We start from the raw sequence: 9,766 nt of genomic DNA, 5'->3' as shown, positions 1-9,766 counted from the left end.
TTTTCCTTCTATAGGAAACTTTCTCTCTCTATGAACACTCTTTATCAGAAAGGGATACGACATTACTTTCCAGTCATAAACTAACCAACTGCATCAACAGATATTATCAACATTTCGAAAACTTGCTGTGTATCATGTGTATAACTACTAAATTTGTCACAATATATAACCTCTCAGGAATAATTAATTAGTCAAGATAACGAGGGCAATGGATCGAATGTATGAATGATCATGTTAATAAGGGACAGTATATTTATTCATATTGAAATATTGGAAAATAATTAAGTTTCGTTCGTACAAAGACGTTGTAGGTTAAATATCACTGATGATGGGATTGACCGCAGCTCTGAAAGCATGTGGGTACTTTCTGATAATTTATCTAAATATGGGTGATAATTTGAAGGCGATTCTGTCACGTTTTTAATAACAGGCTGGTCATACAAACTCTGCTTCTTAGGCTACTTTTTTACCAACCAATAGTTGGATTGACCGTAACATTATAATGCCCCCACGGTTGAAAGGGCGAGCATGTTTGGCGCGATGGAATGCGAACCCGCGACCCTCAGATTACGCTTGGCCATGCCGGGCCGAGTTTCTTGTAAGCTCACTAATATATTAATGTTCCATAAGAAAGGAAAGCCAGCAAATAAACCTAATAGCTACCGACCAATCAGCCTGACCAGCTGTATAGGTAAAATTCTCGAAAGAATAATCACTAATAGACTCTCCTCATTCTTGGAGATAACTTCAAAATTACCAAAAGAACAAAATGGATTCAGGAAATTTAGACAAATGACAGATCACTTAATCAGATTAACCGAAACTATAATAAATAGCTTCAATAAAAAGAATGCACTGTCCCTTGCTTCCTTGATATCGAGAAAGCATTCGATACTGTATGGCACGATGGTCTGAGGTTCTGAATGTACAAAGTGAGATTACCGAGTGGAATTATTCGCTGGCTATCTAACTTTTTGGAAAATAGAAAGTATAGAGTGAATGTAGAGGGTACCTTTTGTGAGTACTTTACTCCACAAGCTGGTGTCCCTCAGGGAGGGGTGGTTAGCCCTATACTCTTTATCATGTATGTAAACAATATGCCACTGAAGGATCCAAATCATGGATTCTCTTCACAGTTCGCAGATGATGTGGCAGTCTGGGAAAGTGCCACAACACCAACAATAGCAGCCACTGACATACAACCGCAATTAAATAGAATAAGTGAATGCTGTCAAAAATATAGAATAAAAATAGACACAGCAAAAACACAACTCGTGGTCTTTACGAAATTGACAAAATACAAAAAACTACAGCCTGAAATATATATGAATGGTACACTACTTCAGACTGCCACATCAGCAAAACTTTTAGGCTTAACCTATGATTCAAAATTAACTTGAATTAACCATGTAAACGAAATTAAAAACAAAGTCTGTCGAAGAACCAGCTATGCTAGGAGTCTAACTGGTAAAAACAGTGAAGTATCTAGAGACAACATACTAAGACAGTGAAGTATCTAGAGACAACATACTAAGACAGTGAAGTATCTAGAGACAACATACTAAGACAGTGAAGTATCTAGAGACAACATACTAAGACAGTGAAGTATCTAGAGACAACATACTAAGACAGTGAAGTATCTAGAGACAACATACTAAGACAGTGAAGTATCTAGAGACAACATACTAAGACAGTGAAGTATCTACAGACAACATACTAAGACAGTGGAGTATCTAGAGACAACATACTAAGACAGTGAAGTATCTAGAGACAACATACTAAGACAGTGAAGTATCTACAGACAACATACTAAGACAGTGGAGCATCTAGAGACAACATACTAAGACAGTGAAGTATCTAGAGACAACATACTAAGACAGTGAAGTATCTAGAGACAACATACTAAGACAGTGAAGTATCTAGAGACAACATACTAAGACAGTGAAGTATCTAGAGACAACATACTAAGACAGTGAAGTATCTAGAGACAACATACTAAGACAGTGAAGTATCTAGAGACAACATACTAAGACAGTGGAGTATCTAGAGACAACATACTAAGACAGTGAAGTATCTAGAGACAACATACTAAGACAGTGAAGTATCTAGAGACAACATACTAAGACAGTGAAGTATCTAGAGACAACATACTAAGACAGTGAAGTATCTAGAGACAACATACTAAGACAGTGGAGTATCTAGAGACAACATACTAAGACAGTGAAGTATCTAGAGACAACATACTAAGACAGTGAAGTATCTAGAGACAACATACTAAGACAGTGAAGTATCTAGAGACAACATACTAAGACAGTGAAGTATCTAGAGACAACATACTAAGACAGTGGAGTATCTAGAGACAACATACTAAGACAGTGAAGTATCTAGAGACAACATACTAAGACAGTGAAGTATCTAGAGACAACATACTAAGACAGTGAAGTATCTAGAGACAACATACTAAGACAGTGAAGTATCTAGAGACAACATACTAAGACAGTGGAGTATCTAGAGACAACATACTAAGACAGTGAAGTATCTAGAGACAACATACTAAGACAGTGGAGTATCTAGAGACAACATACTAAGACAGTGAAGTATCTAGAGACAACATACTAAGACAGTGAAGTATCTAGAGACAACATACTAAGACAGTGAAGTATCTAGAGACAACATACTAAGACAGTGAAGTATCTAGAGACAACATACTAAGACAGTGGAGTATCTAGAGACAACATACTAAGACAGTGGAGTATCTAGAGACAACATACTAAGACAGTGAAGTATCTAGAGACAACATACTAAGACAGTGAAGTATCTAGAGACAACATACTAAGACAGTGAAGTATCTAGAGACAACATACTAAGACAGTGAAGTATCTAGAGACAACATACTAAGACAGTGAAGTATCTAGAGACAACATACTAAGACAGTGAAGTATCTAGAGACAACATACTAAGACAGTGAAGTATCTAGAGACAACATACTAAGACAGTGGAGTATCTAGAGACAACATACTAAGACAGTGAAGTATCTAGAGACAACATACTACTAAGACAGTGAAGTATCTAGAGACAACATACTAAGACAGTGAAGTATCTAGAGACAACATACTAAGACAGTGAAGTATCTAGAGACAACATACTAAGACAGTGAAGTATCTAGAGACAACATACTAAGACAGTGAAGTATCTAGAGACAACATACTAAGACAGTGAAGTATCTAGAGACAACATACTAAGACAGTGAAGTATCTAGAGACAACATACTAAGACAGTGAAGTATCTAGAGACAACATACTAAGACAGTGAAGTATCTAGAGACAACATACTAAGACAGTGAAGTATCTAGAGACAACATACTAAGACAGTGAAGTATCTAGAGACAACATACTAAGACAGTGAAGTATCTAGAGACAACATACTAAGACAGTGAAGTATCTAGAGACAACATACTAAGACAGTGAAGTATCTAGAGACAACATACTAAGACAGTGAAGTATCTAGAGACAACATACTAAGACAGTGAAGTATCTAGAGACAACATACTAAGACAGTGAAGTATCTAGAGACAACATACTAAGACAGTGAAGTATCTAGAGACAACATACTAAGACAGTGAAGTATCTAGAGACAACATACTAAGACAGTGAAGTATCTAGAGACAACATACTAAGACAGTGGAGTATCTAGAGACAACATACTAAGACAGTGAAGTATCTAGAGACAACATACTAAGACAGTGAAGTATCTAGAGACAACATACTAAGAGAGTGAAGTATCTAGAGACAACATACTAAGAATTTACAAAACATATATTAGACCAGTAATAGACTACGCAGCTCCAGCGTGGATAACTGTAAGCGACAAAATAATTAAAACCAAACTACGAACAATCCAAAATACACTCCTCACAACAGCATACAGAGTTCCGAGAACTATAAGTTTCAATTCATACACAAATATTCGAACATACCAACCATATCATACCATAGTACAATAACATACTTCGATAAAACTTGGATGAAAAACAAATTACTATGCGAACTAGATATGTACCTCATACATGATTAAGTTAGTCCTAAACATCTCTCCTAGGTCAATATATATTTTAAACATAAAAAATAAATAAATATAAATAAATAAAAAATATAAATAAATAAATATATAATAAAATGTATGTATATATATACATATAATGAATTAAAAAATAATAATAACAAAAAAGTGCCACCAACAATCTTGACATCTTGCTGATAGGGCAAAATATTACCCATATATGTATCACAATACATGGACATTGCCTTGAAAAGGGTCGGAGAAGTATTCAGTTTACTCTGACCCCAAAATGAAGTAACTATCAATATCAAATACTGCAAGACCACATAAGTACAGGGAGGAGGAAGAGGTCACAGAGAACCTGACCCTCCATGGTACGAACATATCATACCCAAACACCGATAGATAGAGAACCCCCGTCACACCAAACATGTTCTCTCTTTCAGCTTTGGGGGCGATATTATGTGACGGTCAACCCACTATTCGTTGGTAAAATAGCAGCCCAAGAGTTGGCGTTGGGTAGTGATAACTAGCTGCATTCCCTATAGTCTTATAGTGCTAAATTAAGGACGGCTAGCCCATATAGCCCTCTTTTAGCTTGTTCAAAATTAAAAACAAAACAAAAACAAGGAACAGTGGAAGTAATTGTCACATTGGAAGGCCTGTCATGGCTGAACTGACGAGTGTGTTCATTGACAGGTTTTAGGCTAGCGATTCGCAAGTTTCGAATCAACCAGTCTATGAAATACAAATACGTGTAATAATGAAATAAATACAAGGTTGTTTCTTATTTTTATTTTTTGTATCGATAATAAGCTAAGTAAATGAATACAACTTAATATAACTTTGCTTTCTGTTACTAAAAATGTCTATTTTTCTAAAGTTGGATCTTGATTAAAAACAAAACAAATTAAGAAGAACTGAAAACAAACAGAACTTAAAACTAACATTAAACAATCCTTTGGCGTTGTGAAAAAATGACGAATTTGTTTATGTTGAACATTTCTATGTGACTCTTAGAATAACAGTTCAGAATTAATCTGAACGACAAGAAAATTACAGTTAATTACAATTTAAATCATAAGAAAACTGTAGAGTGACAATTATTTTAATCATGTGGTGCACAGAGAGAAATAATATGGAAAAGTATGGGTGTTTTCTGTCATCTACAATCTTAAATCATAATTTATGACCAGCTTTAGGTAATCCGATGTCCTTTCTAGGAGGTATAAACATGCTCAGTTCATCGCTTATGAATGAATAGTCGGGTTAAATTTGTTTTAAAATCAAATGTTTTAATACAAGACGAAATAAAACGACACGTAATGCAGTTGTGCTGAGGAAACTATCCTTAAGGTCTCTGGAATTCTCCAAATAGCTTCTTGAAACAAGGTAAAATTTATATTTCCAAGAGATGAACACGAATGAATACATCCAAAAAATGAATAACATCCTATCAGACACGAACAAATTTAAACCAATACACACAAATCCAACAAAGACACACGAGACGCAACTGAACAAATTACTACTACAAATGAAAAATGCCAACACAATTTCGCAAACACTTTATTCCTACCTACGTGAAACCGACTCACGCACACCGCAAATATACGACATCCCCAAACCTCATAAACCAGATTGTCCATTACCACCAATAATGACCACATATGAATCGTTTAATTACAATCTTGGTAAATACATAGCATGGACATTCTCCAAATATGTAACATCAGCCAGCTCATTCATCAAAGACTCTTTTAATTTCAAGTCTAATCTAAATCAACTTAATCATAAAGCCTTAATGGCCAGTTTCGATGTTATATCCCTCTTTACAGAAGTTCCAACCACTGAAGCCTGCAAGATAGCCTTAGAACTCTATATCCGAGACCCTAACCCAACTATAGAAATTCCCAGTAACCAGTTAGCAACCCTCATAGAATTCACCACGATAAAGACAAACTTCATGTTCAACAACCAAAACTATATACAAACAAATGGCCTAAGCATGGGCAACCCAGTATCACCAGTTCTAGCCAATATTTTTATGACACAAGTTGAAACACAAGCAATTAACACAGCATTACATCCACCACTATACTGGTACAGATATGTAGATGACACGGTTGCAGGATTCAAATCTACAGAACACATACTTAATTTTTTCAATCACATTAACTCTATACATCCCAATATTAACTTCACATGTGAACAGGAAGAAAGCAATCAAATATCATTTCTTAACCTCAAAATTACAAGAACTGACACACAATTCAAAACAGAAATCCACCGAAAAATCACCCATACTGGGCTATACATTCCTTGGGACTCAGCACATGAAACAAAACAAAAACTCAACATACTAAGAAACCAAATAAACACAGCCATAAAACTATGCTCACCAGATAAAATTAACGATGAATTAGACAAAATAAAACAATACTTCATCAACATTAATAAGTTTCCTCCACAAACCGTAGAAAACATTATACGCACACACCTAGACAAAAAGCAAAATCAACCAACTAAAGTAAATACAGCTCACGAATCAAAAATCCACGAAACCATATACTGCTGTATACCATATATTCCTGACATCAGTAAACAAATAACCAACATTTGGCAAAAATTAGTAACAAAATATGACATTCCAGTTAATACCAAATTTATTCAAAAACCAGGCACAAAACTGAGGTCTATACTATGTAAAAACTACACTGACAAACACCACACCAACATTATTTATAAAATACAATGTGATAACTGCCACGACTTCTATATTGAGAAACAAGTAGAAAATGGAAACCAGATTCAAAGAACACAAAAAGTCACCTTCACACGTTTTCAAACACTGCAAGTCAAATAAACACAACATAACCATAGAAAACACTCAAATACTAAATAAAGAAACAAACATAAACAAACGCAAAATTAAAGAAGCCTTACTTATACAACAACTTAAACCCAAAATAAACCAATATAAAGGAACGCCTTTATACCTATATTAATATAATAAAATAAATAAAATTATATATTCAAACATCTAATACCGCCCTCTACATTTCGACACACAGTTACACAACCCCTTTCAAACATGTCGTCAGCTTCCGGTCAGTTACCTCTTTGTGAACCTGACGATGACCGAAGAAGGTCGAAACGTTGTTCGCTCTTCTATGTAAAATATTTTCTTAACCCAAACGAGCCGTTTTTGCATATAAATTTCTCAACAAGTGGGTTTCTCGACATCACTGAGCCCGGCATGGCCTAGCGCGTAAGGCGTGCTACTCGTAATCCGAGGGTCGCGGGTTCGCGCCCGCGTCGCGCTAAACATGCTCGCCCTCCCAGACGTGGGGTGTATAATGTGACGGTCAATCCCACTATTCGTTGGTAAAGAGTAGCCCAAGAGTTGGCGGTGGGTGGTGATGACTAGCTGCCTTCCCTCTAGTCTTACACTGCTAAATTAGGGACGGCTAGCACAGATAGCCCTCGAGTAGCTTTGTGCGAAATTCAAAATAAACAAACAAACAAATCGACATCACTGATTATTATCACTGAATATTTGAATTTTAATACATTTGTTTGTTTTCAGTTTCGCGTAAGGATGTGGTTAACCAACAACTAATAATAGTTACAACAAATTAATTACTGTGTAAACTTACCCGAGACTGAGTGTATGACCTTTGAGTTAAGTCAGTTTTTCATGTTTTTGAATAGACATACGGTTTCTAATGTATTATTTTTTTAATATGAGAGCAGAGTAATTTCAAACTTAGTGCAAATCTAGATTGAAATTTCTTTTGTTCTAACAATTTTAGTCTAGGTAGACATTAAGTGAAATTTATATAAAAAAATAAAGACTTTCAATTCCATTGTACGATATTTGTGTTAATGACTTTCCTTCATAAGCTTTCTTATGAATGGAGTTTAGACGAAACTGGATATCATGAATAAGTTATTATTTAGCAATAACTTAATAAGTCACATAGAAAATGGTTGTTTGGTTTGTTTTTAATTTTCGCGAAAACCTACACGAGGGCTATCTACGCTAGACGTCCCCGATTTAACAGTGTAAGACTAGAGGGAAGGCAGCTAATCATCACCACCAACCGCCAACTCTTTAGATACTCTTTTACCAATGAATAGTGGGATTGACCGTCACATTATAACGTCTCCACGTCCGAAAGGGATTCAAACCCGCTATCCTTGGATTACGAGTCTATTGCCTTAATCATCTGGCCATACCGAGCCGAAAATGTTTGTATTAGTAACAAGTACTTACAAACGACGACCATTGATATAGAGATACGTGTGCGGACTTCTACTGCTAGAAACTACGTTTCGATACTCGTTGTGGGCAGAGTACAGTACAATGTAAGTGACAAGTAATTGTTTTCGATTTCAATCCATGTGGCTCAGCTGATAAATGTTCATGAAGTAGTAAAGAAAACTGTACACATTTATCAACATATTAGTACTTATTTCAAATTTTCATGTTGCCATTTTAATTCATTTTAAAGGGTAATTTGATAAATTCATTTATGGGCATAACGACCATTTTATTCAATTGAGCACCCTGACCACGTGGGTGCTAGTACAAATACATCCACAATAGTTGAGTGAAGATAAATCGTACCTGTTTGTTTGTTTTTGAATTTCGCGCAAAACCACAAGAGGGATATCTGCGCTAGCCGTCCCTAATTTAGTAGTGTAAAACTAAAAGGAAGGCAACTAGTCATCATTTCCCGTTGCCAGCTCATGGGCTACTCTTTTAACAACGAATAGTAAGACTCGTTCCTTCAACTGTCGAAGCGTTATAATGTTACGGTCAATCCCAATATTCATTAGTAAAAGAGTAGCCCAAGATTATAGGCCCGGCATAACCAGGTGGTTAAGGCAATCTAATCGCAAACCGGGGGCCGCGGATTCGAATCCCCGTCACACCAAACACGGTCGCTCTTTCAGACGTGGAATCGTTATAATGTGACGTACAATTCCACTATTCGTTGGTAAAAGAGTAGTCCAAGAGTTGACTGTAGGTGGTGATGACTAGCTGCCTTCCCTCTAATTTTTACACCGCTATATTGGGAATGGGTAGCGCAACTAGCCTTGGTGTAGCTTTTAGTTATATACAATCGACAATTTTAAACGCGTGGGAATAATATTATCTTACTTTAACATGAAAAATGAAACAACGTCAACGAATGATGTACCAATTTTTATTCAGGTCCTACAAGACAAAATAAATAAACATACACACGTATATGTTTGTTTATAATAGTTGTTTAATAAATGGGTAATTTAAGCAAGAATATATATTTGCACATGCACGTTCCCTCTTTCTATATATGCATGTGTGTGTGTGTTTATGTGTAATTTATATAATTTTTATAAATTAGCAACTGTATATTTACGTTTGGAATCACTGGACTTAGTACGTTTCAACATGGGACCTATTGGTCTGTCTTAGCTCTTCTGTTTTTCAAACTAAACTGAAACAATTAACATATAAATTTAAAAGCAATCTTAATGCCTGCCTTTATCATTCATATACTTATTAAAATTTACCCTCAACTGGCTTAAATGTACTGTCTCCACAACAACAGAATGCAAGATGCTCCCAAGTCTAACCACTCGTTCAGAAAATTAAAACTGTATTATCTGAAGATCACTCCTATCCCGCCAAAAATTATATTGGTGTTCCCTAGTC

This window comes from Tachypleus tridentatus, chromosome 4 (genome assembly GCF_004210375.1).
Source record: "Tachypleus tridentatus isolate NWPU-2018 chromosome 4, ASM421037v1, whole genome shotgun sequence".
In the NCBI taxonomy this organism is placed as follows: Eukaryota; Metazoa; Arthropoda; class Merostomata; order Xiphosura; family Limulidae; genus Tachypleus; species Tachypleus tridentatus.
The sequence above is the reverse complement of the archived record's forward strand: the minus strand, read 5'-3'. Positions refer to the sequence as shown.